At 47.6% G+C, this 10,589-nt stretch overlaps 1 non-coding gene and 1 pseudogene across 1 annotated transcript; both read right to left on the reverse strand.

Annotated features, from left to right (window-relative positions):
- Positions 1-90: 90 nt before the first annotated feature.
- LOC149573689 (5.8S ribosomal RNA) lies at positions 91-244 on the reverse strand. Its single transcript, XR_016361259.1, has one exon. It is a non-coding gene; the product is annotated as a 5.8S ribosomal RNA (ribosomal RNA).
- A 707-nt stretch (positions 245-951) lies between these two features.
- On the reverse strand, positions 952-2,598 carry LOC149573690 (18S ribosomal RNA; annotated as a pseudogene).
- Between the last annotated feature and the right edge of the window lie 7,991 nt (positions 2,599-10,589).

The raw sequence follows: 10,589 nt of genomic DNA on the forward strand, positions 1-10,589 counted from the left end.
ACCTCATGCTCATTTCAGCCAACCGCACGCCACTTGCGAATGTGGACAGCCATCTCTGCTCCTCGCTGCGGAGGGCAAAATTTTGTAGTGCGACACCCAAGTAGACATGCCCTTGGCCGAGGCCTCAAGCGCTACTTGCGTTCAAAGACTTGATGATTCACAGGATTTTGCAATTCACACTAAGTATCACATTTCACTACATTCTTCATCGTGGCGAGAGCCGAGATATCCGTTGCCGAGAGTCATGATTTTGTTTTGCTTTTGTCTTTCGGTGACCCAAGCACGCAAGGCGCTGGCTTGCGCTTCATTCTTTGGATTTCTAAGGTGTGCGATGCACCCGTGTGTTGGGTGGTTGACACATCTTGAACCTCGAGCACCTAATGGGTGCGACGAGGAACGCTGTGGTGTGTCCCCACCCCATCACCTCACAAAGGTGGGAGGTGATGCATGGGAGAGCCGTGTCAGCAGATGGGGCCCCTGCCCCGCAAATCATGCAGGTGCACCCATCCTAAAGATAGAACGTTCCAAGCGACGAGTCAACACAGCTGGGAAAGGCAACAGGGGGTTGCGACACTCTTGACTTGCCGCCGTCAAAATGATGGATCCCTGGCACAACACCACGCACATGATCAGACCATGAAATCTCAGCAGGCGACGAGGCCCGAACCCCCTCTGAACTGCAACCAAGCAGAGACCTCTCGCTCCGACGCGGACGTCGTTCGAAGGCACCAATCCTAATCTAGATGGCAACCAAGTCTCTTCTTCACCCCGTGGGGAATTTATGCTTTCGATCACGGGCATTTGATGTGACCCTCAACCTCAATGGCACTAGACCTGTAGCTTGGCCATCCAGCACATCATTGCAGGGCCAAGTGTCCGCACATCGCCGAGATTTTGCGAGCGGGGAGGAGGCTAGCTCCATCACCTACACAATTTAGGGTCTCGAACCAACAATGATCCTACTGTAGGTTCACCTACGGTAACCTTGTTATGACTTCTCCTTCCTCTAAATGATAAGGTTTAGTGAACTTCTTGCGACGTCGCCGACAGGAACCGCCGTCGTTGCCGCGATCCAAACACTTCACTGGATCATTCAATCGGTAGGAGCGACGGGCAGTGTTTACAAAGGGAAGGGACGTAGTCAACGTGAGATGATGACTCGTGCTTACTAGGAATTCCTCATTGAAGATCAATAATTGCAATGGTCTATCCCCATCACGATGCAATTTGGCAAGATTTCCCAAACCTTTTGAGCCAGGGAGAGAAACTCGTTGGTTGCATTAACCAGACAAATCGCTCCACCAACTAAGAACGACCATGCACCACCACCCATAGAATCAAGAAAGAGCTCTCAATCTGTCAATCCTTACTATGTTTGGACCTGGTAAGTTTCCCCGTGTTGAGTCAAATTAAGCTGCAGGCTCCACTCCTGGTGGTGCCCTTCCATCAATTCCTTTAAGTTTCAGCGTTGTGACCATACTCCCCCCGGAACCAAAACACTTTGATTTCTCAAAAGGTGCTGGCGGAGTCCTTAGAGCAACATCCACCGATCCCTGGTCGGCATCATTTATGATTGAGACTAGGACGGTATCTGATCATCTTTGAGCTCCCAACTTTCGTTCTTGATTAATGAAAACATCCTTGGAAAATGCTTTCGCAGTGGTTCATCTTCCATAAATCCAAGAATTTCACCTCTCACAATGAAATACGAATGCCTCCAACAGTCCCTATTAATCATTACTCCGGTCCTAAAGGCCAATGGAATAGGAGCAGACTCCTATCGCATTATTCCATGCTAATGTATTCAGAGTGTAGGCTTGCTTTGAGCACTCTAATTTTTTCAAAGTAATGGTGCCAGAACTGTGACCCAGCCAATTAAGGCCAGGAACATGCCGCTGGTAGAATGGACGTGAGGGCCAGTGCACACCCAAAAGGCGAATCGACCGTGACAACCCAAGGTCCAACTATGAGCTTTTTAACTGCAACAACTTAAATATGCGCTATTGGAGTTGGAATTACCGTGGCTGCTGGCACCATACTTTCCCTCTAATGGATCCTCATTAAGGGATTTAGATTGTACTCATTCCAATTACCAGACTCGATGAGCCTAGTATTGTTATTTATTGTCACTACCTCCCCGTGTTAGGATTGGGTAATTTGCGCACCTGCTGCCTTCCTTGGATGTGGTAGCCATTTCTCAGGCTCCCTCTAAGGAATCGAACCCTAATTCTCTGTCACCCATCACCACCATGGTAGGCCTCTATCCTACCATCAAAAGTTGATAGGGCAAAAATTTGAATGAAGTGTCGCCAGCACAAAGGCCGTGCGATCCATCGAGTTATCATGAATCACTAGAATAGCAGGCGAGCCCGTGCTGGCCGTTTATCTAATAAATGCATCCCTTCTGAGAGTCAAGATTTAGTGCATATATTAGCTCTAGAATTACTACAGTTATCCGAGTAGCAAATTACCATCAAAGAAACTATAACTGATTTAATGAGCCATCCATAGTTTCACAGTCTGAAAGAGTTCATACTTAGACATGCATGGCTTAATCTTTGAGACAAGCATATGACTACTGGCAGGATCGACTAGGTAGCTTCTAACAATGAGGGGGACCCCCAAGACCTGCTACAGCCAAGGGATGCCCGCCGCGATGGGAAACCAAAATTTGCATTCACTCCGTCATGCATCCAAACATAATTCGCTGCACAAGCAACAAGAATGACATTCACAGCGCATGCAGGACTCGCAACACTCAAAGATTTCACACAAGAGGAAAGTGTCCCATCGTCGACCAGAGAGGGCCGAACAGGGAGCGTCGGTTCACAGGCACCTGGGAAGAACATCCTGTACGGAACCCTTTACCCTTGAACTCGCTATTGCCACTACTCAAAAAGAAGCCTCGAGTCTGTATGAGATGCACCGTGTACATAGCCACCTCAATTGTAAGGCCACTTAGAGACATCCATTTCCTAGGCATATGCCTCCTACACGCCTGTTGAGGTGCACCTGAATAGACAAAATCCTTCTCGATCGCAACAAAAATTTTCCCATGATGAAGAGCTAGTTGTCGAAGTGACAACAGAGACCGTCGTGCTGAAGGGTGAAGGGCCGTATGAGTCAAAAACATGGCTGGTTATGCGATTGGCGAGGGCATCACTATGCACGTGACCACCTCAATTATAAGTCCGCTCAAGGGCATCATGTATAAAACCCTCTCCGCACATTTATAGGTGATGAGAGCCTGCCCGCATACACGGACATGTCTAACCTCTGGAAAATTTCTCTTTTCCCAGCACAGCCTCGCTAACCGTTCCCCGTGACACATGATCTGCCAGCGCAGGTATAGAAAAGTTCCTACGGGTGAACACTCACACTAGCATTTTTAGACAAGCTTCAATCTCATGCACATGCACATACCAAAGAACTGCACCACGAGGGAATCCACCCACGAGCACCCACATCTTGGCAAAAAGCATTCGTGCGATTTCTTCCCCTAGATAGACACGTTGGGCCTGCACTTGTCAGAGCATTGCAAAGATGAGCGCTCTGGTTCGCAGGAGCTTGAGAAGAACATCTCGTACGAAACCTGTTCCCACAAAATGATCGAATCACAAATGCTCATAGCAGATTCATAATGGAAAGATGTACACCGCACACGCGACCAAGTAAGGACACTCAGAGACATCTATTTCCCAGGCATATGCCCCCTACACACTTTTTGGTGCAGCTCGTACAAATGACCATACTTCGACAATCCCTCCCAGAATTTTGCATTTGAAGAGAGATGAAATGCCTTGGGCTTTTTGTCCACACAATGAAAACACTGAATGCTCTCTTTAGGGGGGAGCTGAAGAAGAGTATCTCCCGCAGAACCCATGAGCCTCAGCCATTCAGATCGCATAGGGTAGGACAGGGCATGGAGAGTTTCCACATCCAAACAAAAATTATCAATAATACTCTACGCTTCTACTAGCCCAGACCAAGAAGGCTGTCATGACAGTGCCATGCACTTCTGTAGGATGAGACAGTGAAGAGGCGAGCACGCACCAAGAATGCACTAGCGAATAAATTATGCGGCAACCAAACCTTTCGCCGGCCCCCCTCTCAATCAAAAAGCTCTACCAATCAGCAAAAACATAGGGTGGAGAGTGGACCCTTGATGAAATTAGGGACGTTGAGCAATGCACCCATGCAACCATCTCTTTCCTTCTTGCCATCTGGGCAGGATAAAAATGCAATGATAGAATGTGCCAATGAGACGGAGCCCTTGGCTAAAAGATACAACTCCATGCACACTCAGCAACAAGCACATCTTAGAATTGAACACCAAATGTGCAGTGTGTTGCAAGCCATGCAGACACCTACATATAGGGTATATCCAAAAAAACAAAGTGACAAGTACTTCCCACCAGCTCCGCCATTGCGATTACTGAATGGGATATACTCACCACCATAGATTAATGACCATCATTACCGTCTCAGAATAGATACAAGCACATCGAGCTTCATCTGATCAACTGGATGAATTTCACCTTGAAGGGGCCCAATCCAAAAGTTTTGGAGGTCACCTCCTGGAACTCTCAAGAACAAGGCCCATCTTACATGCAAACTCTACTACTGCACAAACACAGGTTGTAATTAAAGAGAAATTGCATCGCTGTCACAATGGCCTGAGGCCAATGCTTTGACTAAGTCAATTTTCTCTTGCAATCACCATGCCACCGTTCACAGAGAGATCTCCCCATTCACTTGTGACGCGACACACAATCCAAGTGCTAGACGCGAGATCGCCCTTGAAAGGCCACTTTCCAAGGCATCCCCCGATGACACATTGGAACGACAACCACTGTCGAACCATTCCCAATGTTGTGCCAGTCGAGTTGGCACAGAGGCGACCTTGGAGAGCTCCCGCGTAGCAATCGGGATGTGCTTTCATACCCATCTCTCACAAAGACCAATGTTATATGTGAACAAATTTGGAATCCAAGGGCTTGCATCCATCAATATCGTCGGCACTAGGTATATATACAAAGGCCATGGAGAGGTTTCGAGAAGAGAAGCCCCCCCTGCTCGCTTGCACAAACATCCCAAATTCTAGACATAAGCTCCTGCCCTTAGCATCGCTCTCCAGATCACTGCAATGACACATTGGAATGACAACCACTATCGAACAACTCCTGAAATTGTGGCGATGGAGTGAGAGAGAAGAGCAGCTTTGGGGAGAGGCGCATAGCAAACTGGTTGCTCCTTCATTTCGCTCTTATATAAAGATCCGATGTCACTGATTTTGTTTGGAATCTAGGGTGTATTCATCCTTGCCCACACGAGCAATGGCTCTTTTGATCGAATGGCCATGGGGAGCTTCTGATTACAAAGGCTCCCTTGTCACTCGTGATGCAGAGCCCAACTGCTAGATGACGACTCACCCTTCAGATCGCTGCCTAGGAAACCACCACAACGACACCATTGGAATGACAACCACTGCCAAACCATTCCAAAAATTTTGCACCAAAGAAGTTGTTGCGAAGAGAACAACTCTGGGGAGAGAGCACTCGCATAGTAAAATCGAGATGGCTTCACGGCCCTTCCAATAGAAATGATGCTGGTGCCAATATTCAAAATCTGAATAACGTGTCTTTCTCAAACACCAACACTGATTCTATTGGGGAGGGTCGCCGAGAGCTTTTGTTATCAAAGCCTCCCATTGTAGCCGTGATAGGCACGCAAAAAATTTTGCTAGAGCGCCAAGCACCCACCTCATGGCTAGAGACAAGGTCTCGCCATTAGATAACCTTTGAAATCATAGAAGAGATGCGCTGTAGAATGGCAACTGCTACCAAGTCTCTTCCGTAATTGTGTCGGTCGAGTGATGGAAGAAGGTGATCTAAGAGAGGGTCCAAGCATAGGCATTCGTTGGGGGATTCACGCCGATGTCATAAATTTATGCAATACTCGAGCAACACCGGACTAAGGTGCTAGACAAGGACTCCCATTTTAGATTGAGTTTTAAAATCACCAAGAAGATGCGGTTAGGGCTGGCAACCGCTGCCAAACCCTTTTCCAAAATTGAGCTAGCTGAGTGACAAGAAAACATGATCTAAAGGAGAGTCTAGGAATAGCACCCTTGAGGGTGGGCTTCATGCCCCTCTAATTGATTCAACATCGGCGTCCACCGTTTCAAAATTTGACATGTCCATCTGCCCTGACAATAGCGTTGAATCAATGAGGGGGGCACGGGAGAGGCTCCCAGCAACCACCTCTCCCATTGTAGCCACGATAGGCATGCAAAAAATCTTGCTAGAGCGCCAAAGCACCCACCCTCATGGCTACAGACAAGGGCTCGCCATTAGATCAACTTTGAAATCACAGAACAGAGGCGGTGTAGAATAGCAACCGCTGCCAAGTCTCTTCCGTCATTGCGTCGGTCGAGTGATTGAAGAAGGTGATCTAAGAGAGGGTCCAAACATAGGCATTCGTTGGGGGATTCATGCCGATCACATAAATTTATGCAACACCTGAGCAACATTGGATGGAGGTGCTAGACCAGGGCTCCCGTTTTAGATCAAGTTTTAAAATCACCAAGTAGATGCGGTGAGGGCTGGCAACCACTGCCAAACCTTTTTCCAAAATTGCGCCAGCTGAGTGACAAGAAAACATGATCTATAGGAGAGTCTAGTTATAGCACCCACGAGGGTGGGCTTCATGCCCCTCTAATTGATTCAATGTTGGCGTCCACCGTTTCAAAATCTGACATATCCATCTGCCCTGACAGCGGTGTTGAATCAATGAGGGGGCACGAGAGAGGCTTGCGGCAATAGCTTCTCCCATTGTAGCCACGATAGGCATGCAAAAAAAATTTCTAGAGTGCCAAGCACCCACCTCATGGCTATAGACAAGGGCTCGCTATTAGATCAACTTTGAAATCATAGAATAGACGCGGTGTAGAATGGCAACCGCTGCCAAGTCTCTTCCGTAATTGCGTCGGTCGAGTGATTGAAGAAGGTGATCTAAGAGAGGGTCCAAGCGTAGGAATTCGTTGGGGGATTCGCGCCGATGGAATAAATTTATGCAATACCTGAGCAACACCATGACAGAGGTGCTAGACGAGGGCTCCCATTTTAGATAAAGTTTTAAAATCACCAAGTAGATGCGGTTAGGGCTGGCAACCACTACCAAACCTTTTTCCAAAATTGCACCAGCTGAGTGACAAGAAAACATGATCTAAAGGAGAGTCCAAGAACAGCACCCTCGAGGGTGGGCATCATGCCCCTCTAATTTATTCAACGTCGGCGTCCACCATTTCAAAATTTGACATATCCATCCGCCCTGACAGTGGCGTTGACTCAATGAGGGGGGCACGGGAGAGGCTTGCAGAAACCACCTCTCCCATTGTAGCCATGATAGGCATGCAAAAAATATTTCTAGAGCACCAAGCACCCACCTCATGGCTATAGACAAGGGCTCACCATTAGATCAACTTCTAAATCGAAGAACAGACGCGGTGTAGAATGGCAACCGCTGCCAAGTCTCTTCCGTAATTGCGTCGGTTGACTGATCGAAGAAGGTGATCTACAAGAGGGTCCAAGCGTAGGCATTCGTTAGGGGATTTGTGCCAATGGCATAAATTTATGCAATACCTGAGCAACACCAGACGGAGGTGCTAGACGAGGGCTCCCATTTTAGATCAAGTTTTAAAATCACCAAGTAGACGCGGTGAGGGCTGGCAACCGCTGCCAAACCTTTTTCCAAAGTGCAAGCTAAGTGACAAGAAAACATGATCTAAAGGAGAGTCCAGGTATAGCACCCACGAGGGTGGGCTTCATGCCCCGCTAATTGATTCAACGTCGGCGTCCATCGCTTCAAAATTTGACATATCCATCCGCCCTGACAGCGGCATTGAATCAATGAGGGGAGCACGGGAGAGGCTCACGGAAACCACCTCTCCCATTGTAGCCATGATAGGCATGCAAGAAATTTTGCTACAGTGCCAAGCACCCACCTCATTGCTAGAGACAAGGGCTCACCATTAGATCAACTTTGGAATCGCAGAACAGACGCGGTGTAGAAGGGCAACCGCTGCCAAGTCTCTTCCGTAATTGTGTCAGTCGAGTGATCAAAGAAGGTGATCTAAGAAAGGGTCCAAGCGTTAGGCATTCATTGGGGGATTCACGCCAATGGCATAAATTTATGCAATACCCAAGCAACACCGGACGGAGGTGCTAGACGAGGGCTCCCATTTTAGATCGAGCTTTAAAATCACCAAGTAGACGCGGTGAGGGCTGGCAACCTTTGCCAAAATTTTTTTTGAAATTGTGCCAGCTTAGTGACAAGAAAATATGATCTAAAGGAGAGTCGAGGAATAGCACCCTCGAGGGTGGGCTTCATGCCCCTCTAGTTGATTCAACATCGGCGTCCACCATTTCAAAATCTGACATATCCATTCACCCTGACAACGGCATTGAATCAATGAGGGGGGCACGGGAGAGGCTCGTGGCAACCACCTCTCCCATTGTAGCCGCGATAGGCATGCAAAAAAAATTTCTAGACAGCCAAGCACCCACCTCATGGCTATAGACAAGGGCTCACCATTAGGATCAACTTCGAAATCGTAGAACAAACGCGGTGTAGAATGGCAACCACTGCCAAGTCTCCTCCATAATTGCGTTGGTTGAGTGATCGAAGAAGGTGATCTAAGAGAGGGTCCAAGCGCAGGCCTTCGTTGGGGGATTCGCGCCGATGGCATAAATTTATGCAATACCTGAGCAACATCGGACGAAGGTGCTAGATGAGGGCTCCCATTTTAGATCAAGTTTTAAAATCACCAAGTAGACGCGGTGAGGGCTGGCAACGGTTGCCAAACCTTTTTTCGAAATTGCACTAGCTAAGTGACAAGAAAACATGATCTAAAGAAGAGTCCAAGAATAGGACCCTCAAGGGTGGGCTTCATGCCCCTCTAATTGATTCAACATTGGCATCCACCATTTCAAAATCTGACATATCCATCTGCCCTGACAGCAGCGTTGAATCAATGAGGGGGGCATGGGAGAGGCTCGCGGCAACCACCTCTACCATTGTAGCCGTGATAGGCATGAAAATTTTTTTGCTAGAGTTCTAAGCACCCACCTCATGGCTAGAGACAAGGGCTTGCCATTAGATAAAATTCAAAATCACAGAACAGACACGGTGTAGAATGGCAACCACTACCAAGTCTCTTCCATAGTTGCGTTGATCGAGTGATCTAAGAAGGTGATCTAAGAGAGGGTCCAAGCATAGGTATTCATTGGAAGGTTCATGCCGATAGCATAAATTTATGCAATACCCAAGCAACACTGGACGGAGGTGCTAGACGAGGGCTCCCATTTTAGATCGAGTTTTAAAATCACCAAGTAGACGCGGTGAGGGCTGGCAACCGCTGCCAAACCTTTTTTTGAAATTGCACCAGCTGAGTGACAAGAAAACATGATCTAAAGGAGAGTCAAGGAATAGCACATCGAGGGTGGGCTTCATGCCCCTCTAATTGATTCAACGTCGGTGTCCATCATTTCAAAATCTGACATATCCTTCCACTTTGACATTGGCATTGAATCAATGAGAGGGGCACGGGAGAGACCCACGGCAACCACCTCTCCTATATAAGCTATTAGTGCAAGGCTCGCTCTCCATTAGAAATTTGCAAACACATCGAAAACTGCCTTAAAAATCCAAATCCTTGAAAATTCTGACCAAGCAGCCGTTCACGACCCAATTTTTTATGAGGTCAGCAGAGGAGCAAAAGATTGTCATGGAGCCAATTTTTTGTGAGTTCATGGAGCCAAGGGACTGAAATGGTCATCGAGCTCATCCGATCAACTGGATGAATTTCACCTTGAAGGGGGCCCAATCCAAAAGTTCCAGAGGTCATCTCCTGGAACTCTCAAGAACAAGGCCCATCTTACATGCAAACTCTGCTACTGCGCAAACATAGGTTGCAATTAAAGAGAAATTGCGAGGCCGTCACAATGGCCCGAGGCCAATGCTCTGACTAAGTCAATTTTCTCTTGCAATCACCATGCCGTCGTTCATAGAGAGATCTCCCCATTCACTTGTGACGTGACACACAATTCAAGTGCTAGATGTGAGCTCGCCCTTAAAATAAAGACCACTTTCCAAGACATCCCCCGATGACACATTGGAACAACAACTACTGTCAAACCATTCCCAATGTTGTGCTGATCGAGTTGGCACAGAGGTGACCTTAGGGAGCTCCCACGTAGAAATTGGGATGTGCTTTTGTGCCCATCTCTCACAAAAACCAATGTTAGCTATGAACAAATTCGGAATCCAAGGGCTCGCATCCATCGATATCGTCGCCACTAGGTCTATAAACAAAGGCCACAGAGAGGTTCCGATAAGAGAAGCTCCCCTGATCGCTCATACAAACATCCCAAATTCTAGACACAAGCTCCCACCCTTAGAGCATCACTCTCCAGATCATCGCAATGACACATTGGAATGACAACCATTGTCGAAAAACTCTCAAAATTGTGGCAATGGAGTGAGAAAGAAGAGCAACTTTGGGGAGCCGCGCATAGAAAATGGGCTAC

The sequence above is a fragment of the Cupressus sempervirens genome, chromosome 2 (genome assembly GCF_028749045.1).
Source record: "Cupressus sempervirens isolate cs-2001-9-10 chromosome 2, ASM2874904v1, whole genome shotgun sequence".
Taxonomy (NCBI): domain Eukaryota; kingdom Viridiplantae; phylum Streptophyta; class Pinopsida; order Cupressales; family Cupressaceae; genus Cupressus; species Cupressus sempervirens.